Source organism: Protobothrops mucrosquamatus, unplaced genomic scaffold (assembly GCF_001527695.2).
Source record: "Protobothrops mucrosquamatus isolate PMUCROS unplaced genomic scaffold, P.Mucros_1.0 scaffold173, whole genome shotgun sequence".
In the NCBI taxonomy this organism is placed as follows: Eukaryota; Metazoa; Chordata; class Lepidosauria; order Squamata; family Viperidae; genus Protobothrops; species Protobothrops mucrosquamatus.
This window is the reverse complement of record NW_015386533.1, coordinates 73666-97678: the sequence shown is the minus strand read 5'-3', so window position 1 is coordinate 97678 and position 24013 is coordinate 73666. Positions and strand designations below refer to the sequence as shown.

At 36.9% G+C, this 24013-nt stretch overlaps 1 long non-coding RNA gene across 1 annotated transcript; it reads right to left on the bottom strand.

Moving 5' to 3' along the window:
* Positions 1-406: 406 nt before the first annotated feature.
* Positions 407-17968, bottom strand: LOC107285405. The gene is made up of 5 exons (XR_001548834.1): positions 17822-17968; positions 13091-13163; positions 11519-11604; positions 825-892; positions 407-466 (listed from the first exon to the last, which is right to left on the bottom strand). It is a non-coding gene; the product is annotated as an uncharacterized LOC107285405 (long non-coding RNA).
* Between the last annotated feature and the right edge of the window lie 6045 nt (positions 17969-24013).

Genomic DNA, 24013 nt, shown 5'->3' with positions numbered 1-24013 from the left:
AAACTAGAGACCAATATAATTGATGGAAAAGGAATACATAAGAAAGTGGACTTTGGACTGTGAGAGGTAAGCAAAAGCCTACTGATCGGAGGAGAATATCACCACAGCTCACACTGATCTGAAATTCATTCAGTCAAATCTTAAGCTAATGATAACAAAAGTACTGAAGAATTCCTGTGAACTGCCTTAAAACAGTTGTTTCATGATGCAGTACTGGGAGTCTCTTAAATAAATCAATACTGTTTGGATTACAGAATATGTCAAAAGAAAAAAATCCCATAACAATTAAATTTAACTGCATTATCTAAAGTAATTCACTATGATCTTTATGCACTTTCATTAGACCATAGTATACTGCTGCAGAGTAACACTATAGTTTAATTACAGCTCCTAGTGCATATAATAGTACTTACTTGGATTTGTTGAGGACTGAAATGCTAAGACTCATATTTCATAACAAATGCACCTGAGATAAATATAGAACATTAATAGAGATCTTAGTTTGTATACTACTGCAATTCATTTTGCAAAAGGTGGTAGCTTTTCAATGCTGTTGGTAGTACACCATACTATCAGACTATATCCATCAAAACACCGTTTGATGGTTTGCTTCAGATCTGATGCTTACTCAGAAGTAAGCCATCATGTTCAATGATACTTACTTCCTGGTAAGTATGTTTAAAATTGCATATACTAGCAGTGTAAGTTTAACATTAAAATAGCTAAATAATGAATTCCTTAAAAAGGAAGTAAGAGTTCATCCATGTTTACTCACAAGTGCTTTGTATCATATTCTATTCCCTTTTTAAATAAACATGACTCACTGTTTGTTTTCTTCACCAGGAGGTGGAGTCTTGCCATGCCCTTCCATTACAAAATCCTCATGTTCCATCTGCGAAGGCAAGCATTGTAGGTCAGCACGGATGAAGCAAAATACATGCTGTCCTGTGTGTCCCTCTTTCTTGTCAATCAGTTATTGCATATATACATTACCCCATTCAAAAGACTGTTAATTTAGTTTAACAAGATCCACTCCAACAGTCATTATACCAATATCATACATGGTTTTAGTTATGTTGATAGATGATACAGCCAATAATGAGGAATATTTTAAAGTAATGGATATAGAATTACACTTTTTCCATTATAAGGAAGGTGTTCTTTTTGTTGTTTTGCAGCAACTATTACCTCCCTTAGCAATACCCAACAGAGAAGGAGCATGGGCAAACCAACAATGCAGAAGTCTGGAAAAAATATAAAAAACAAAGATGGGATGGTACTATTTACAAAAACACTGTATGGAAATGGATTGGGCTACAAGAAAAAGTGACAAGTGACAAAAATCATTTTCTCTATAAAAAATTTAAATCTTTTTCTTTGCAAATGCTATGAGATCAAGTTCCACATTCTAGTAGACAAAGCTGCACTAATATCTAAGATTGACTATTCTGAATGTTTTCTATATAGAACATTCTTTGGAATAGGGAATATTATGTAAAGGAAGAGCCAAACTTTTACCCCGGTATTAATATGCATCAGGAGTAAATATATAAAGTGTATTTATATTGTGTAATCATATTGCTTTTGATGTGTGCAAAAGTAAACAGTATTCTCTCTTGCAATCCTTCTCTCTAATCTCTCTGCTCCACAAGGGTAGGAAATAATCAGGCAAAGGAGAGATTGTCTCCTGAAATCCTTGCTTTTTTTTCTCTCCCCCCACCTCCCAAACTGAGAAATTGGAGAAGAGATTTCAAAAGAGTACTGTAAGATTTTTGTATAGTGTGCCCGCAACTCCCAGCCCTGTGCTGCCAACATGACTGCATTACTTTCAATGTGTATCAAAACAATACAGCTACATATCTATGGAGATTCTCAATCATCCAGGACATGATTGTCCCAAAGGTGTTTTTTCAAAATGCAACTGGACTTTCTTTCTTTTTTCTTGAAGATGTTTCGCTTCCCATCCAAGAAGCATCCTCAGTTCTAACTGAATGCTGGGGAGTGGTAGGATTGATATTCCTTACAGTCATGTGGTTATTACATGTTCCTACATGTACAGGTACATGATTCAATTTACAATCATAACATAGCCTGTCCATTACAGTCATAAGTCATGTTGATTGTAAAATAGGTCATTATGTGACCAACATAAATTTTATGACCTTTCATTTTTTGGAATGGTCATTAAATGAACCCACTGTTCATTCTATGTTGTTTTTGCCAAAAGAAAATGGAAGTAAATCACAGTTTTTAACAAGAACATTGTAAATTGCAGTCTTGTGACTATGGGATGTTGCAAATGGCTGTAAACATGAACCGGATGCAGAGTGCTAGAAATGCAGCGTGGGGAGCCTCTGTCAGAACTTCGGAACTGGGTCATAATTACCTTTCGAGGCATTCATAACTTTAAACAGTTGCTAAGCAACTGGTTGTAAGTTGAGATCTACTTGTAAACAGGTACTTGAGTATTCCAGAGAGCAGTGGAGACTGATTAGTCTTGTTTCTTTCCAACCAAAAAGCACAACTAAGGCCATTCACACTTAGTGACTGCTTCGCTTAGTGGGGAAGTTGCTAGCCACAATTGCTTCCACTTGTGTGATTCAGTCTATCTAGATTTGTTATAGTCATCTCCAAATGGATGTTCCACTATGAAAATATGTTTTCTTAATATTTCACAATACTCTGCACAGAAAGGGGGGTCAGGAGGAGGAGATTACAGACAGAAATTACTTTTTTTTCTTTCTCCCTCCCTGATAAAGTGGAAAGATTGGAGAAAAAGACACTTTGAGAGAGTAAACTGTTCTTTTACATATTGAAAACAATGTAATCATACCAATGGAGGGGAAAAAATCAGGCAAAGGAGAAATTGCCCATAGAAATCACTTGCTTCCTTCCTTCCCCCAGAGCAGAGAGATTGGAGAGAAAGATATTTCAAGAGAAAAATTGTTGAAATAATGCACCCATAGCTTCCAGTGTGATCATACTGCTTTCATTGTATAGAAGAGCAAGTAATTTACTTGTAATCCCTTTCTCTCAATCTCTCTCCTCTGAAAGAGGTTACAAAAGAAGAAAAACCTATAGGTCCAGTACAGGGTAACATATACTGACTATAATGGCGATCACAGCAATAGCACTTACACTGACATATCATTCCATAGTGCTTTACGGTACTTTGAGAGTTTTACAATGTCAGCATATTGCCCCCAATCTAGATGTTTATTTTCCCAACCTTGGAGTCAACTTCGAGCCCTGTCAGAATCGAACTGCAGGCTGTAGGCAGAGTTAGCTTGCAGTACTGCATGCTAACCACTGTACCAACAGGACTGACTAGGTTCTACCATCATGGCTAAGAGACATTGTGAAAATCTAAGTGGTTATAAATGGGCCATAAATTTATTTTTTTCAGCATTATTATAACTTTGAACAGTTGCTGAACAAATGGTCAATAAGTAAGGACAACCCATGTATACCTTAGACCAGGGGTAGTCAACCTTGGCTCTTTTATGACTCGTGGACTTCAGGAATTCTGGGAGTTGAAGTCCACGAGTCATAAAAGAGCCAAGGTTGACTACCCCTGCCTTAGACGTTTACACTCAATTTTTAACAGAAATTGAAATATCTTTTGATACCATTTTGTGTCAATAATTTTACATACCATACTGATGTTGCTTAAAGAAACTGGAATTGCCTGTAGACTTCAATGAAGATCTATCCCACTCCACATTTAACTCCACATTTTAACATGTAAAAACAGTTCTTAAGGGAAACAGAACTTTTCTGACTAAATCAAACTAATATGGAGATAGAGCATTGTACAAGTGCAATGCTAAAGACGGATTATGACAGTTTTTTAATAAAGCACAGTAGGGTCCTTACTGGCACATTTCTGAAGAGATGGAATAGCACCAAGAGGAAAAAAGTAATAATAATTTCCATCTTCTTTTTTGCAGACATCAACAACACAGCATTTGCAGGCACCATGGACATACGATTGTCCAGATGGTATTCATGGAACTCCATGAACACTCACTGTATAGAACAACATTAATTTGAACCCTTTGTTCACAAAGTTTTACCAATTCATTTTCATGAATGTTAAACGATGTAAATAAATGCCCGGTTAATTTTGCCAGTGTAATTTTTAGATTACACACAATCTATAAATGGAAATAAAACAAAAGAAATACATGTAAGTGTCAGAGTAGTCAGATCTGTTGTAGACTGCTTAAGAAAATGCAATTAAATGTGAGAATTACTAGAAATCAGAAAGCAAATACACATTACAGTATTTCTTCATTTTCTGAACAATGGCTTTATAAACAGTCTCATTCTATCACTTACTTACAAATTTTCACACAGTTCATTGGGCTACTACTTCTCTCACCTCTTCATCTTTAAGTATTGACAGAACTCTCAAGACTCATAAAGAGCTATGCTTTGAAGTCTAAGTTGTTGCTGGGCTTAGTGATAAGCCCTTATCTGCAGCAGACAAACATTATTTGGTTGTGTAACATAAGATGGCTAATTTTAAACTCCTCTCTTACAGAACAGATGGGAAAATTGTTAAAAATGTTAAAAAGTTATAAATATTAGAATCCAATTTATCTGAATTCACTTTAAAAGCAAATTCCAACATTTAAGGAATTGTTATATATGCAGGTGCATAGAAAAACATGATAAACATGTCTGGATACTTATTATAAGTATTTTAAAAGTGCTAAAACTACTAGATACTACATATAAATTATATACCAAAATGTACTCCAACAGTTTATCATCTGTGTTTTATAATATATTCAACACATAGAAAGAAGAATGTTAAAAGGGAAGGACAAGAGGAAAGGTTCAATTAAATTAAGATAAGGAGATAACATTTAAATATTTGAATATAAATAGAACAAAACAGTATATCATATGTAAGAGCATTTGAGAAGGAAGGAAAGACAGAGGGAAAGAGAGCAGACAGAGAAAAACTTAATTAGAAGACTGACTCCTGCAGAGTAAATTGCTTCAGGGAGAGTATATAACAGTGATGGCGAACCTTTTAGAGGCCGAGTGCCCAAACTGCAACCCAAAACTCACTTATGCATCGTCGGGTGCCGGGTGGGTGTGGCCCATTGGGTGGGTGTGGCCCATTGGGTGGGCGTGGCTGCAGTGGTAACAGCAGACTGGGTGGGACTAAAAAGTTCAATCAATCAATTCCAACTTTGCAAGATCTTTTTTTTCCCACGAGAAGTTGAAATTGACTGATTGATTGAACCTTTTTTTTTGTACACGGCGGCGGAGGCCTAAAGCGAAAAGGTTTTATAAAACCCAGCTGAAGGCCTAGGACTGGGGCATATGTATATAAAATATACATATTTTATGTATACATATTTTAAGACAATTTTCTGAAGGGAAAGGAAGGAATGAAGTGAAGATCATTCCAGAAATGCTTCCCTTTCCCAACTCCAAAGACCCATTATTATCAATTGACCTGTTATGTAACCTATAGGTTAGTTTGTTTTTAAATACTATTTATTATATTTTAAATCTCAAATGTTTATCAATGCTTACAAGTTGTGTTAGGAGGATTGCTATGCTGACAGATAATGTATAAAGAACTGTAGTATTAAAAAGAAGAGTTGAAAACCCTACATCCCAGTACTAAAGGATTTATAATTTTATTCCTGAAATTCATACTTGCACAAAGAACTAGTACACAGAGATACTAAACCAGTTAAACTATACAGTGACAGTTTTGATATGTATAAGATCAAGTATAACTGAAGCAAAAAATAAAGCCTCTGCAATTTTACAGTCAATGCCATTTAAAGACCTACACTAAAAAGCTAGTTAAATGCTTCAATGAGCCTGCTAGTTATCTTCCCACCTCCCATTTCAGAAAATACTTTATGCTGTTCTTTGGTATAAATGTCTAAGATTGTCCTATCACAAGTTAAGAAATGATCTACTCATTCTAGGTTTCAAATAAAAAGAATAGATTTCCATATATTGATCATTAATAAGACCTTCTGAAAATGAAAAAGCAGTTCATCTTTGCAATTTGATTGCATAATGAGCTATATGATTTGAAATCTTTACTGTATTCAGCTAATATAATAAATTCTGATCAATTAACTATACCTTCAGAATTTTCAACTTTTCTACAGTCATGAAGAATATGTAATGAAATTAAACATTTGTATACAAATATCCAGTGTTCAACCAATATTCCTCTCCAATTTTTCTAGCCTTAAGTAACATGAAATGTGAATCTAAATATTATTTAAATACTTTTTATATCATACACTGATCTATAGCACTCAAACATTTTGTGATCAAATATAAAACTTGCACTTGCTGGACATTCTAACTGGAAATGTTATTGGTTTAACTCTAGTTGAGTTGGATTCAATGGCATTTAGGCAATGCAAATGAATTTGCTTTTATTTTTCCAGGCTAACTGAAACAAAGAATTTTTGCCCTATAGATGAAAGATATAGGTAGATAACTAAACTGGCTAGTTTGAAAATAAATTCTAGCAGGTCCGGATGTCAGATAAAAGTATATTCTTCTAAGATCAGAAGAATGTCTAAAACAATTTGAAAAGTATTTCTATACTTTAAGCAGCTGCAATCCTACAATCAGTAAGAAGACACGCCAAATGATAGATTTCTGGTAATTCTCATCAATGGTGCAGAGCAGAAGGAAAGCTGCCTATGTATCTTGCCCAACATCAGAGTTGTTGTTATTATTATTGATATTATAGGCTTGTTTGAGAGAAAAAGGCTAGCCCAAGTTACCTTTCATGCCTAGAACTCAGGGGTTCCTGGTTTCTATAGGTCAGCAATTTAACCACTGCACTGAAATGGCTTTTCACTTACACAAAAGACAGTACAGATAAGCTTTGGATCTGCAAGATTTAGTCCCCACACAATGATAATGTCAGGGAGAAATGATATTTGTTTAAAATATTTTTATTCCACTTTAAGTTCAGCTAGTTTTGTTTTAAATTAGTTGCCATCATTTCTCCCTTTCTTTGACTATGCCAGCAGGCCTTTAGATATGTGGAAGTGTTCTAAGATTTATGAAAGAGTAGTTAACACTACTCTGTCTGCCAAGTGTTTGCCTCATTCATCTTAACAACTTAAGCCTGAGTTTATTTAACCAAATGAATTCCACAAGAATATTCTATTAACTGCTAAGAACTTTAAAACATGAAAACCCATACAGTGTAGCAGATAGCAATTATTTAACAGATAGTTGCTAGTAAAACTCACCAGTTAGGAGTTCGGGGAGGGGGGAGAGTCAATGGTGGAATTCAGCCAGTTCGCATCAGTTCAGCAGAACCGGTAGCTAATTTTTTGTTGCCCAGGCCCAGAATGGACTTCCAGAAGTGGCATCCACAGAGAACTGGTTGCTCATATATTTGAATCCCACCACTGGGGAGAGTTGAACCTTCTAGTCAATGTTGACGTCTGGGAACTTCCTGGATAATTCCCTTCAGTTTTCTTAGCTACATTTTTGGAAGTGGTATGTTGTTGCCTTCTTCGAAGCGTTTGAGAGAAAATGAATAGCCCAATGGCAGCTGGTTTTGTGTAATTAGAACTCATGGTCTCCCAGTTTCTAGCCTGACACTTTAACTACTACAGGAATCTATATCTTAGGAGTATAATATACAAATCAATTTTTAGATATCCAAAGACTGATGTACATGTGCATGTCTTCTTTCAGTTCCTTTAATGGGATTGGACAAGTCAAGAAGCAAGGAGTATGGGAAACTGTTATATGACCACAATTTGAAAAAAAAAAGAGCTGCAAACAATTTGTTATGACAAAATGGCATGAGCAAGAAATAGGTTTTAAAGTTTTTTAGATTCTACAAAAGTTGTTTTACTTTACCATTAAGGCTATTTTGTATCACATAATAAAATGTTATCTGTTCAAGCCTAGTATTTAACTTCCTTTAAAAGCTCCTCATTTAGTGGAATGAAAGTGCCACTGAGATATTAACTGTGTAGGTCAGAGGTCTTCAAACTTGGCCTTTTTATGACTTGTGGACTTCAACTCCCAGAATTCCTCAGCCAGCATGCAAGGCTGAGGAATTATGGGAGTTGAAATCCACAAGTCATAAAAGGACCAAGTTTGAAGACCCCTGGTGTAGGTAGTCCTCATCTTACGATCACAATTGGGGCCAGAATTTTGGTTGCTAAACAATGCAATCATCGAGTCATCACATGACTGCGCCATATCTTACAACCATTTTATCGTGGTTCTTAAGTGAATCACAAGGTTGTTAAGGAAATCCAGATTCCCCAATTGATTTTGCTTTTTAGAAGCCAGCTGAGAAGGTCGCAAATCATGATAATAGGACCACAAGACACTGCAACTGTCAAGCAAGCAAACTGTGATTGTGTGTGTGTGTGTTGCTGCAGTTGTAACTTCAAGGATAGATCATAAGTCACTTTTTTTGAGGTCTTCATAACTTTGAACCATTGTTAAATGAATAGTTATAAATCAAGAGTCTATTGTGGCTTAGGTCTTGATCTTTAGTATCTGATTTCCAACACTACGCTGTCCCTAATACAATTTACTCCAGTTGGTGGACTATAGCAGTGTTTCTCAACCTTGACAATTTTAAGCCATGTGGACTTCAACTCCCAGAATTCCACAGCCAGCAATGCTGGCTGTGGAATTCTGGGAGTTGAAGTCCACATGCCTTAAAATTGTCAAGGTTGAGAAACACTGGACTATAGGAAGGAGTATCTTAATGAAATATCAATGCTTTTTAGTTAGAAAATCATTACAGGTTGTCTCGACTTACAACCATTTGTTTAGAGACTGTTTGAAGTTACAATGGCACTGAAAAAATTGGGATAAAACTCACTTCACAACTGCCTCGCTTAGCAACAGAAATTTTGGGATCAATTGTGGTGGTAGGCTGAGGATTACCTGTATGGAAAATATCTAATTTCAATGTTATGCTAATGCAAGTAGACAATATCAACCCAATTAGATTAATGTTCTGATTAAAAATATAAAATACTTTAAATTAGCAATTGACCACTAACAACTTAGTACACAAATATAACATTCTATACGTTAAAACAATGCCATAAAGAACAGTGCAATCCTTTTTACTCAATTTTGAAAATGACTTTGAGATCTCAACATAGCACTTTTCTACAACACAGGAAAAAAAGGAATATTTTAAGATGTTTCAAGCTAAGTGTTTTGTTTGCACTCCTGCACACTGGCAGTATCTATCCTTTCTGGCTTAATACAACTATCACATAATGAGTGAATTTTAGATAGTACAGAATAAAACTCTATAGAAATTTAAAGTTTAATCAGAACATAAATTCAAGGAAACAGGGCAGGTTTTAGAGACTGCAACCTCTCAAAAATTATTAGCAATAAACAGTGTTGTCAAAGCTGCTCTAGAAGTAACACAAAACAATTTGATAATAATTGTAAGTTGTTTATCACAGCAGCTTAAACTTTTTATGTCAATGTTACAAATCCACAAAAGTTATTAACTGAATATCTACAGGTAGTCGACATACAAAAGTTTGTTTAGTGACTGTTCAAAGTTACAACGGCACTGAAAAAAACTGATGATTGTTTTTCAAACTTAATGACTATTGTAAAATCTCCATGGTCATGTGATCAAAATTCAGATGCTTGGCAACTGACTCATATTTATGACTATTGTAGTATCCCAGATCATGTGTTCTTGTGACCTTCTGACAAGCAGTCAATGGGGAAGCCAGATTTACTTAATAAGTATGATGCAACTTAACAACTGCAGTGATTCACTTAACAACTGTGGCAAGAAAGGTTGTAAAATGGGGCAAAACTCATTTAACAATTTCTGCTTAGCAACAGAAATTTTGGGATCAATTGTAGTTGTAAGTCAAGGACCACCTCTAATTAGTCCTAGCGATTTCTACTTTACTGGAAAGACAGTAAGTGGGTAAAGGATTGAAACTATGTTGTGTGCAACACTATTTCAGATACCTGAAACATACATCCCTCTCATTATTTTCTTCTTAAAATTGAACATTCCTAATTTTTTTTGTCTTTCTTCCCAAGACTTAGTTTCTAGTTCCCTGATCATCCCTATTGTCCTTTCTTTACTTCTATTCCAGTTCACACAAATTTTTCTTTTATATTATGCTATCTGAGTATTCAAAGCAGGACATGATCTATGAAAACAGAGTAGAAGAATTGCTTTTCATACTTTTGGCAAATATATTTCTGCTGATGTGTCCTAAAACTGAATGTGCCTTTTTGACAGCAACATCACAATGCATCTTGTGATCAACTATAATTCTAAGTTCTTTTCCCCACAACTCTTTATAGAGCCAGACATCCCCTATTCTTTATCTATACATTAAATTCCCCCCCATGAGGAATGTTAATTTATCTTATACAGTTTCATTATTTTCAAGCTATTCCTCCAACCAAAGGGAATTTGAGCTGCATCTTTTCTAGAGTTTGATCTATCCCATTTCATTTTGATTCTGTAAATTGCAAATTTGATAAATATTTCTTCCATAACTTTGTCCAAACAATGAAGAAAAATACTGAAGAATATCTGGATGAAGCCCCATGATGGTCCAGTGTGATGAGGAATCACTGACAACCTTAAATAGCCTTCAAGTCAAATATTGCCCAACATTTAAAATCTTTTTTTAGGGTTAGGTTATTGTGACCTTGTAAATTATCAGCTTCTTTCTTTCCCTTGTCAGTCAACATTAAATAGTTTATGCGTCCTCTTTCCTTCCCATTTCTCCTTCTTTCCAATTATCTGTGTAATATTTTGCATTTTCAAATATCTGGTAACTCTAATTATGGGGAGAAGATATAAGAATCCTGAGTGAATTTAAAACTGAGTTATCTACCCAAGCCTTATTGGATCTAAACTAATTCTCTCCCTGACTTATATATTGCATACCAGAAAGTTGACTGTCTCAGTCACAAACACCAGAAGGAACAATGTCTTAAGAAAAGGTTTTTTTCAACAACAGAGCTTCTCTAGACATATCCCTCTGTGTTTCAGTTTTCAACCTTCATTACATGAGGAGAGGGATAATACAGGCAAAAATAAGGAATGCATATAATCCCCAGAAACCAGTCTTTACTATGCTAGTGCAAGATAAATTTTTTTAGTAACATTTCTTTTATAGTACTGGGAGGACTGAAAGCCTGTCCGCCAAATGACTGTTTAACTCATGTGCTGCTGGCACCTAAAGAGGAGAAAACTGACTGCAAGAGAGAGGATAGATGGTTCATTTGCCAGTTGTGTACAAGCATACCATTCAGCCCACCTATAACTAATTACTTAATCAGAATGTTATGGGATACTAATTTTTTCTGTAACTGTACTAGTCTAGGTTAGATTCAGTTAAATAAATTTCATCTGCATCAGTGCATGGAATATTTGAAAACAAGTTACAAACTGGAAATCAAATTCATATAAAAACAGTAAATAATGAAGTTTATCACAACCTCATTCTACTATTTCACTAACCTTGGAACTGCCTTCTTCCAAAATTTCTCCCTCATCAGTTTGCATGGGAACAGAATCTGTGCAAAATTCTGCTGAAATATGAAATTCTGCCAAAGAAAAGAATGGAAGGAAAATACCTTAAAAAACAAATTATAAGACTTTATAAGTTATACTGCATATTATAATACAGAAATACCATTACAAATTCATATAACATGTGGCTTTTCATATGTGGGGCAATCAGTATATACCAATACCTCACAGCAAAATAAAAGGCCATTCAAGGGGGAAAAGTGTAATGTGCACACATATGTTATCAAGAAATTTGAAAATGGGGTGGAGATTATGTCTTAATTAAATTAATTCCTTAACAAATTGGCCACAATAATCATGAACCTATTTTATTTAATCATTTATTTAAGAAATTTGTAGGAAACTTTAATATTTGTCATACAGATTGTGGACCTTGAACTCTATTTCTAGTGGTAAAAATGAAGTTATCAGACCCCAGAAACTTGAAAGGTACAGAATCTTAAATTACAAAATTCAAGTCCCATCAAGTGAAACAAAATATAAAATAAAAAAGACCTCCCACAAACATTTAGCTTATTCACAATTACTTTGTTCCTACTGCAGAAGTATATCTAGATCTTCCACTATGGATTAAAGAACAGACATAATATCTTAATATATTTCTGTTTTTGTACTGATTTTTGTTCTTAAATGTTTATAACTGTAAATGGCTCAGAGTTGCTGGGAGTTGGGCAGACTATTAAATTTAATAAATCATTGTTTTTTAAATTTGCATTCTTACTAAAAAGGTTGGCCAAGTATGGAGAATTGAACAGCTACAATGAGCTTAACAAGGCAGAGGAAAATGGAACACAGCAAAATAAAGAAGACTTATCCCATCTTCTTTCCTTTCCTTCATATTATACAAGCAATATTATATCCAAAGCACCATTATGGCTAATTTAACTTTCAAGAATCCTATGAAAACTAAATGCTACTGTTATTAGGTAATCTATATGGAATATCTACGCAATATGGTAACAGATATGGGGCATTTTTTTTGTAAGATTAAGTAACAGCAAGGAATCATATAGCTCTAAAAAGGCATATTCAGCGTAGATTTTAGATTTTCCCCACCATTTTTATTGTGTTAGCTAAATCTGGAAAGAGTTAAATTTCCTAACATATGGAAATATTTAAGTTTCAAAACAACCACTTGAGAATAAAAGAGGACCTGGTCCTCTACTGCCAGGTATGTAATACTGTGCCATACTTTAACTACACCATTTCAGCTGTTGAGCAAAATAATTATGTGAATGATTGTATCATTTTAATACGTTAATACTGATCTGGATATCTGTCTTAAGTAAAATCTTTGTATTCACTCAATATAGCCAAAGTTAAAGAATAGTATTTCTATACTGACAAACAACTCTTCTGTGGAACACTTTTAAATTATAATCAATATATTCAGCAAAAAAAAAAATCACATCTGAAATGAGCATAAAAATCAGTGTTGTCTACATATTTTCCATATGTTCGACTTTATGCAGTTATATATTTGTATTTTAATCAATTTACCTTGACAGCTTCTTAGGGCTATTGAAGCCCACTAGGACCTGTCCTGGCTACATTCAGTGCAAAAATCAAATTACTGTAGAAAGAAAAACAAAAACAAACCATTGTTTTCTATTGTTCATAAAAAGGGAACAATTATAATATAATAACACTTCACCATTATTAATGTTGTTTCAACTCTAAAAAAGTTTTGAAATAACAAGGCACCACAATAAATATTAGTTTTATTTTGACAAGTACTGTACTATACATTTCATCTTAAAGACAACAGTAACACAATTGTTGATTTGGAAAAAGAAACATAAAGACAGACATTTATGCACTACGTTACTATTTTATGAATTGCCATACAGGTAATCCTTAACATATAACCATAATTGAGCTCAGAAGTTTGGTCATAAGGCATTGTGGTCACAAGTCATCATGTGATTGGACTTGGTATTACAATTGTTTTACAACAGTTATTAAGTGAGTCAGCATTGTCATTAAGTGAATCACGCGGTTGTATGCTCAAATCCAGCTTATCCAATAGACATTTTTCCCCTCAGAAAATGGCACAAAATGGTGCAAAATGCAACCACATGACTATAGGTCACTGCAACTGATTGTGAATTCAAGTCAGTTGCCAAGTGCCCAAAATGCAATCATGTGACTGCTGTCATAACTTTGAGGGCAGGTCATATGTAACTTTTTTCAAGTCAGTGGTAACTTTGAACGATCTTTAAGCATCTGGTCGTATGTTAAGGACTATCTTGTACAATAATAATTACTCTGGTAAAATATAGAATGCCTATTAAAAGCAGAAAGTTCCACATATTGGAGAACTAATTTATATCCCATAGTAAAAAAGAAAGAATAAGCAAAGCAATCTAAAGATGTCAAATAGTAAGCCATGATATGAACTCTGAATGGCAGTTGGCAAAATGCTATTAATAAGAATCAAATTGAAGTTCCTGTTCCAGAGATCAGAACTATTCAAGGCAACCCTGAAAACCATTCAGAACTATGTACTATGTGACTGGATCCCCAATTTTTGTATTGCATTTTCGTTGTTGATAATATTACGAGTTACCCAGATCTGTTTGAAGTTGTGCAGCGCCTAAACTAAATGAAATCAAAATCTAATCAATCAGTAATTATCAACCACAAATAAAAGGCTGGTCTATTTCAGCAATTACAGCAGAAATCAGAATACAGAAATAACCATCTCAGTCCACTTTCAATCAGATACACCTTTTATTTATTATTAGATTTGTATGCTGCCCACCTTGTCAAGGACTGTTGTATAGTTAACAGTACTTTTAAAACATAACTGTACTAGAGGCATAGTGATTTAACAAACGTGATACTTAATCTTACGTACTTTCATCTCTACAATATACTTTGATCTATGTAAAACACATCATATAATTGCTATAGCTTATTACTACAGAGGTGTAAGTCCCAGGGCCACATAAAGCCCTCCAAAAGCAGCTATTATGGATCTTTAAACATTGCTGCCAAACCAAATTGTGGCTTTTAGTATGAAAGGGAGGATTAATACTAGTAAAATGTTCACATTAAAAACATGTAATCTTAAATTTAATTTGAATCCAATCCACTGTCTATTTGAGTGTGAGTGAGAAAGAGAGAGAGAGAATGAGAATGAAGTCCCTGGAAAATCAATCAAAAGACAACTATTTTGTCACCAATACTGTCATTCCCTTTGCACAGCAAGCGAGCACATGCATGAGTTAAGCAAAATAAAGAGACTACCATATGTAGACATAGCGAGTAATTCTGTGGAAAAATCTTTATATCCTAGTAATGCCATAGTAAAAACTTCCCTTAGATAGGTGCTTTCTATCAAAAAACATATCCAAAAGCATTTGCAAAATTTGCTTTTCCTGACTGAGAAAATGTAAAACACAGCATAGGAAATGCATGTACTTATAGAAGTTGACAAAATCATATTGGATAACAAGAAATGTATCCTATATGTATCTTAATTAGTATAACAGGAGTTTAACTGATAACATTTTTCAAAAGAAACCATTAACTTCATAATTTGGTATATACCTGTAAAACAAACCAATAAATCATCTAAATCGTTTACCTGCATTAAAATCCTGGTCTCATCAAAAGCAGCTTCAATTATCTACAGATTTTATATAATCTGTTTAAGAATCAAAAAAGCATTTAAGTTTAACTATAAATTCAATGTTAGCACATTTTTTCTCTTTGCTTTACATATGGATATACTATAGATTCATAAACTTTTCTAAGTCAGAGAAGGTTACTCTAAACATTTTATAATTTACACATAAGGTTTAAGACTGGGATAACTAATGTTCCCTTTGTACATGAAATGCATTGTGATATTTATGAGCATTTTATTTTTTAATCATCAGGTAACTTAGGAATAAGTTCAAACTAAAGAGATTTTTTTCAAAAACTTGTCATCCCACAGAATGCCTCAAAATCCAGGAAGGCCATATAGATGCTGAAAAAGTAAAATGACGGGTATCTGTGGAGATCAGCAATTCTTGGCTAAAATCTTACTTTCCTTCAACAAAAAGAAAAACTCTATTACTGCTGCTTGGGAAGAAGGGTAAATTGGGATGGTATCAGGGCAACTAGGGACAGCTGAGAAGTATGCAGGATGAATCAGTAAGAGGAAGCAGCATGACATAACCAAACATACAAAGAATAAGAAAAATGGGATTTGGATAGGCAATGTTGTACAGAACAAGTTGATATAGGAAAAATTGTGGGAAATTCCAATTTGGTAAGGTGATTCTGTGTAATGGTAATGTGGAGCAAGTAAAAGAAGAGGGAAACATAGATGATCCAGAATATAGAGAAATAACTACAGTTTCGTAGCAGCGCATTTATATTTTGAGATTTAGATATCATTTTTAATTTGTACTTGGATTCATAAGCAAGTTGCTTCTTTTAACCAAACCTTTTGATCTTTTAAGAAACATTTTTTTGCATTCCAGAAAGTTTTTTAAAAGCTATTTTCTGCCAAAGTGATTCCAATTATGTTATATGACTAAAAGACAATTACAGAATTCTATAGCATATAACACAAATGCAAGCAAAGAACAAATTCTTATTTAAGCAACACAGGAGAGCAGGATCCAATTTAGTGAACGTGTATTATTTTCTACAATCTTTCACTCCATATTTAGCAATAATTAAGGGATGTTATTATCCCTTCAAGTTGACATCAATTTTAATCTTTGCTACCATAGCAAATACTAGCTTTACATTCTGGTTTTCAGGGAACTGTGCTAATACTAAATGTTCTTCCTAACACAACCTGACTCTTCAATTTCAGGTGAATCTCCCCCTTATTTATTTTTTTTAAAGCTAGCCAATGCAGCCAGTAATTTCCTAATTGCACCTTCATACTAGTTATTATATTGATAAAGTGCAACACCACACTACTGATCATAAGGGGGGGAAAGAGCACCCAAAGCGTCACTTTTCTTCACGGCAGGTAGTAATCTTGCCTCAGCAAACGTTTAATATTATCAGAAGGAACTCATCAGACGTTTGTTACACTTCTTTCTTATCATCCCATTATCTGCATATGTTGATCCAGCATGACTCTATAGTGCTACATTTAAACGATTTTATGAGTTTCATTCTTCCATGCCGTTAGTACAACTGAGAGAAACACGCTGCCTTCAATGTACCCGTTCCAATATTTCTTAGCAGGACCAAATATTTACAAGGTAATACTCTAAACTAGCTACATTAGAGGCAGCGACTAGCCCAGGGGTAAGGCAACCTTGGCTCTTTTATGACTCGTGGACTTCAACTCCCAGAATTCCTGAGCCAGCCAAGCTGGCTCAGGAATTCTGGGAGTTGAAGTCCACGAGTCATAAAAGAGCCAAGGTTGCCTACCCCTGGTCACTAGCCCTTTGCTGGAGGCGAGAGTCTTGTTGATAGAAGAGGGGAAGAAGGAAACAGAAAGAGAGCCAGGCGATGACATTTAGATCTTTTAGGATCATTTTTCACGCCGCATTTAAAGGACTGGGAATTGCTGCAACCAACGCTGCTATAAATAAGACTTTACACCAACATTCAGGGTACTCGGCTGGCTTCAGAAGCAACTCCCGGACTTCCCTACTGATAGCCCTACGTGCAAAACTCGGGTCCAGAAGCGGATGAAACCGGGAAGGAGCCGGGTATGTTGCTGACGGTTTTGCAAACCTCTCGCTCCTTTCACTGCTCCTCCAAGCGGGAAGCTATTGAATGTGGGTTCTATAGGAAACTTTTCCTCCGGTGTTGAAGCTCGTTCACCCCACACACAAAAAGGTGTCGCGGGGGAGGGGGGAGGGGAATCGTTCCTTTAAGTACTCGATCTACTACGAATACCCTCAGATAAGCCGTCAGTGCGCACGCGCAGCTGCGGAAACGCCTCTATAGCCCCCCGCCCCCCCCCCAGCACTAGCCAAATAGCTCCGATTCAGGGAAGCTTTTGCGGCTACAGACGGTAAATAAGAGAAACCCTCCCGTTACGGAAAAAAAAAAAATCTCTAGTGAAAAATACGACTCGCGACTTGAATAGAAGGGAGGGGAAATGGAAAGCGATGCAGCCGTTCGTTTCCGGCGTTCAGGATTTCTGTCGTTCCCGGCGGAATGGCAAGGATGCCGTGGAAAGGCTCCATGGCGTTACCCCAAGACGCCCGGCTACTGAAACGAAGACGGACCGTATCCCCGAGGCCTGCGTGCGCCACTCACCCCTAAGAAGCTACGCTCGTCGCCTCTCCGTTCGCCGCGGTGCAGCCGCGAAGCCCACCGCCTGCTCCTTTGGCGCTTCTGCAGGAGCCGCTTTACCCGCCTTACCAGCTTCTCTCCAGATCCAAACAAATGGCAGGGGGAGGAGGGAAACGCCGCCTCCAAAAAAAATAAACTTTCCCCGTCGCCGCCGTCTCACTCCCTGGAGAAGCACGAACCTAAACACATAGAGGCCCGCCTTCCGAGTCGCCTATTGGTAGCCCTGCAATAACGCTCGAGCCCATTGGTTTCGTGTCCTGGCTGTCTTTAATACGACCTTCCCCTTTCTCCCGCCTCCCCCTCTTTGCCATTGGCTAACTGCTCGACTATCCCACGATACAATGGTTAAAAGTTTACGTCTATCAATTTTAACGCCACCTTCTAAGCTTGTGGTGATTATTGGACGCTGTGTAAACCATCCAGGGTCTTATTGGCGAAGCTAACTACGTATATTGCTTTAAACTTGAACCTTTCGACTTTTTTTTTCCTCCTGGCTTTTCTCTAATTCGCTAAAAATACCGTCCTTCAAGTTAAACTGCATATTGTCCCGCCCACTTGATTCCTAAAGCTAAACGATTGGTTATATATTTCGTCACCGTAACTCATCCACAGCACTCATGGAACCCGCTATAAAATCAGAAAAAGGATATCCAACACGCCTATGGCTTACAATTTGGAACTTTTTTTTGCTTTTGATGTTTCCTGTCGCGTTTATAAATATCATAGCCGGGTGGTGTGTACGTCCACCCATTAACCAACTTGAAAACGGTGAACATAATGAAATGGTTAAGATAATGAAAATGCCACCATTATACTCCTGCGTTCCAACGTAGGACAGCGTAGTTCTCTAGGCGTTAAGTAAAGCAGTTAGCGCTGTCACTTGTTCGCTAACCGGAATTGTGCTGCTTCCACATTAAAAAAAGGCAACGTGCAACTCTATATCGTATTTTGTTCGCTCAAATTGTTAAAAAAACACGCCTTCCGATACTTTTCGCCCTCTAGTTAGCCCGGCGCAAGCGCAGTGCCAAGTGCTCTGCGCAGCTGTGGGACCACGTGGGCGTTTGTTGCCGATCCGGCACGTGGCCTCAGGCAGCCTCCGCGTGACTATGACAGCAGGAACCGTTTAGCGCGAGGCTTCTTTCGGCGTAATCCTGACTGACGGGAGTCCTCTCGCGCGCCCCCCGCCCCCGTTTGGATTTACTTCATGAGATCGCGAACGGCTGTTGGTGCCGTCGTGGCAAGTTTTAGGGCAGAGGTGAAGGGGCCCCAGTTAGCAGAACAAACAGGAGGGAGCGCAAGTTGAAGCAGAGCTGGCTTGGTTACCTTTGGAAAAAAAAANCCTCCTTCCTTTCCTCATCCTTCGGACGCAGTTTGGGGGCGCCAGCCGAGCATCTCATCTTCTTCAAATACATTATTTCACTACAACATTTTAATATACCAAAATTTACATTTACATCTTTCATCCCCTCCCCCCCTCCCCCCCCGGACTTCCCAGAACCGAATACAGGGTTATGCACCTATCATCCCAGATCTAAATAAAACTACCCATACATAATACAATCAAATATTAACATACTTTAACTCTAATAAAAAAATATCAACTTGAGATAAATATAAAATATGTATAATATAATAAATAAATAAAAACAATATAAAATCTACTCAAAAGCTATATAATATTTATTCACTTCATACTTTCTCTGAATATAATCTATCCATCTTCTCCAAACCAAAATAATTTTTTCTTGAGATTGACCTTTCAAATATACGGAAATCTTTGCCATTTCTTACATTCTTACATATAAGTAACATATAAATATTATTCACTGTCCATCTTGAACACATAACGGAAGGAGGAAGCTTTAGAGTTCATAAGGTTAATACTGTATGGAACAAAGCTGAGACTGAATCTGGATGTTCTGCTTCGGGTACCACTGAGCCTCCTGTCAGAAGGTAACAAGGAAGAGGATGTGTAGTGTCCCAGACAATCTTGCGGACCCTGTTCAAGCAATGCTTATGTGCTATGTCCTGGATGGAAGGGAGGGAACTGCCAATGATCTTTTCTGCCATCCTCACCACTCTGCACTGCCTTCCTGTCTGAAGCAATTGCCATTTAAAAATAAGCCTTATATACAGAAACAATGTTCAAATAGAACTGCATATTTTCCCCTAGCTATGTAATACTTCATTGCTTAATCCCCACCACTGAGTTGGTGTTCTTTTTTTCATGTCTCCTTTGTTTTTGTAATTGCCAGATTTGGTCTGTTTTTCACGGTTTGAGAACTCTCATATGTGTCAGCCTGGAAGTGATTTGCCATTGCCTTTTTTAAGGATGGTTTTTAACTTATCAGTCTAGTCTATACATTTCAGGCTTTTTGATAGTTTCCCATTCATTAGTCAGGTTGCTTGCTGTTTAAATGTTTCTGGATTAGCCAAAATTGCCAAAATGCTGCTTAGCCCCCCCCGCCCCAAGACTTACAAAAATAAATTGGAATGAAGTTTAATATGTGACGTAAATGTGTCTGGGTTTTACCAGGCTTTGAAGCAATTTTTTATCATGCCTATTAGTTCAGATCCAAAAAGTTATATCTAGAGTAGAGCCATTGAATCCAGTCCAATTCATCTAATAACTAAACTGTAATTGGTTTCAGGAGCTGTATTATATACAACAGTGGTGGTGAACCTATGGCACGGGTGCCAGAGGCGGCACTCAGAGCCCTCTCTGTGGGCACACGTGCCGTTGCCCCAGGCTTGCCTCTGCCCATGACCCCCTCCTCACCAGCAACTCCCCTGGAGGAGAGTCGCCCCCGAGTGTGGCCCACGTGGAGCAGCGCAGCCAAGGACATGGCAGCCAGGCAGCGTAGACAAGACTCTACCCTCACAGCCCAACACGCATAGTTGATGCTGCAGGGCGCGGGCAGAGGGCGTGGCTGCCATGGCGCTGCTGGGCTGCCTGGGCGATCTGCGGCAGGCCCTGGAGGCGGTGAGTGACCCTGCAGGCAGGCAGGGTGGGGCGGGGCAGGGGCGGGGCCGGTTTTTGGGCACTCGGTCTCTAAAAGGTTCGCCATCACTGATATACAATATGTTGAAATCCAAATCAATTTTGTTACCATCTAAATGAAAATGATGAGGCCATTGAATACTATGGACATGTCTGTCCAGCAGGCATCATGTTGCAATGGCTATACTACATGATTCTACAGATCCTCATGATTTGTCACTGGCCAAATTGGCCAAATTTATCATGAAACACAGGTTTCCACAATGCATGATAAGCATGATTAATAGTTTCTTATTATTAAGCTTCAAGTGTGTACATGGCATTCATTCCAGTATCTAGTCTTTATTACAGTCACAGACCAGCACAAAAAAATGTACATGGCATATTACAAATTATTTAGAATAGTTTCCTTACAACGTTTCTCTCCTCAAAAGAATCCTTCTGCCTTTTATTTAAAGATTGAATAAAGCATTTAGATAAATTCATGTTTATATAACATTTGCTTTTACTTTGAAATATTAGTTTAGATTTGAAGATTGCTATAAGATCAAAAAGAAATATGAAGTTTTACTGGAAGCCTTCAGAAGTTGTGCTTTTTCCTTCTGAAATCCTCTTTTTCATTTTTATAAATAATTATAGGTCAGAATATTCATATAGTCTGTTAAAGAACATTTTCTACTTGCAAAAATATTATTTTTCATTGTTGATGGCAGTCATTCAGTTTAAATGTGATAGTGTTAATTATATATTTACTGTAGCTTGAATGTATACATTCTTACAGTCTGCTATTACTTGGCTTAATCAAGACTGATATGTTTAAATTATTGAAGTGTGAAATATTTGATATTATTTGCTTAAGTCAAAAATCTTATCTATTTGCAAGCAGTTAAGCAAATGTCATTGATGCTGCCATTGTCCAGAAATCATAATCAGACATGGTGAGCTCATCTCTGAGATTTCTTCCTTCAGTTCCTGCTTCATTTCTTTTATTTGTTAAAAATAAAATGTAATTACCCACCTTTCCTTTAGGAGCTGGAGATGTCCTGCAATATTTTTCCTTAAGAACAAGCCTATAAAGTAGATTTATCTGGGAGAGTAAGAAATGCACAGAGATGGGAGTAAACACTTATGATATAAGGCAAATCTGTTGGCAGCTTATTTCATAAATAGCAACTCAGTCCAGGTGGCAATATATATTTGAAAGAAGCATTTGAGATCATTCAAAGAGATTCCACCTAAGTGAACTGTTTATCAATTAGGCTTGGAAGTTTTTCTTGCAGCTTCCAAGAGTCTACAGCAGACATGTCAAACTCGCGACATCACGTGACATTGCACAATGTATCGGGACTGTTTTGCCATTGCTGGCAATGGGGTGGGCGTGGCTTCTGCGTGACGTATCTGGCCCGCAGGCTGACAGTTTGACACACCTGGTCTACAGTTATCTGAGATTAGCATTAATGATAGTTTACTGAAATCTGTACTTCCCGCTTTCTTGATTTGGTTCAGGTGTGTTGGGCTTGATCACCCAGTGAACATCTAAGATGATGGGTAAATGTAACTTGAGTCTCCCGAGTCCTAGCCTGAGCCTTAACCATTATACCACATGAAGGCCTACAACTGCATTTCTCAATGCGATGGTAACATATTTTTTTTGCCTTCACAAGTTGCATAATCTGAATTCCAGGCAATGGATCTTCTTGACTTATATACCATTTTTCTAGCCAATCATAGTTTAAATTGTATTTCTCAAACTCCACCATAAAGAGAGGTAAATTATTTGCAAGGACAACAGATGAAGAAGTGGAAAGATGATCATTCAGGTTGGAAGAATAAACAACAGTACTAGTTTGCTTAAGTATCCAAGAAATTCCTAGACTCCAAGGCAATAGGCTGAGGTAAAAAAATTAGTATAGGATTGCCAGTCCTAAAATGGAGATATTTATTCTATTCCTAGGAGGAGCTGCTCTAACCATGATATTAACTGATACAGAACAGAACAGAATCATAGGGCTAGAGGTCTTCTAGTCCAACCCTCTGCTCAAGGCAGGAGACCTTATATCATTTTAGTCAAATGGTTGTCCAGTCTGTTTTTGAAAACCTCCAGTAATGGAGCACCCACAACTCTGGGAGGCAAGCTATTCCATTAATTGTTCTCACTATCAAAAAATATCTCCTTCTAGGTTGGATCTCTCTTTAACAAGCTTCTACCCATTACTTCTTTTCCTGCCCTCTGGTGCTTCAGAGAATAAGTCAATTTCCTCTTCTCTATGACATCCCCTCAAGTGCTGGAAGACAGTTATCATGCCCCTTCTAATCCTTCTTATCAATAGGCTTGACATACCTAGCTCCCTCAACTGTTCATCATGATTTAGCTCCATGGTTTAGTCCAACCCTCTGGCCTGTGTGCTTCTTTCCATGTAGATGTACCGTATTCCATTCAGGACTACAAGTTGGGTGCAGTTGGTCAGACAATCTTGTGGTGGTACTGTCTATCCCCATCTTACCAAGACGTATGCTACATCAAATATCTTACTGAAGTCAAATGCACTATGCCCATAGCATTTCTCTGATACACTAATTTAGTCACTTTATCAAAGAAGCCAATAAGGTTTGCCTAGCATAATCTGTTTTTAAGAACTGATGCTGACTCCAAAGGACTTTCTATCCTTGCCTGCATCTGAATGCTGCCCCATGTCTACTACTTTTTTGCTCTAAGAATTCTGCTAATTTTCCTAAGGAGGGAAAGAGGAGGCCTTGTGTGTAATTGAATATGTGGTAGAGACAGTATTGGTAAAAGGAGTTATTCTTTTTATTTATTCAGATTATTAAGAGATGACTTGTGAATAGTGTTCCTTCATCATGAACAAGTCAAGGCAGTGCTAAATCACATTGCCCCGTAATAGAGGCAAATTTATCCGATGACCTTGGCAACAATAGTCATTATCTCTAGGTTTGCCAACCACAACACATTTCTGTGGGGGCTAGCTTTAAAGGTGACTCAGAAATTGGAAATTTTAATTGGTAGAATGCATTAAGCTGCTTATTGGTGAGAACCCATCACATTACACATGTATTGTAGGTTATACACTGGCTGCATCTATGCTTTCAAATGCAGTTCAAAATGCTGGTTATGACCTATAAAGCCTTTTATGGAT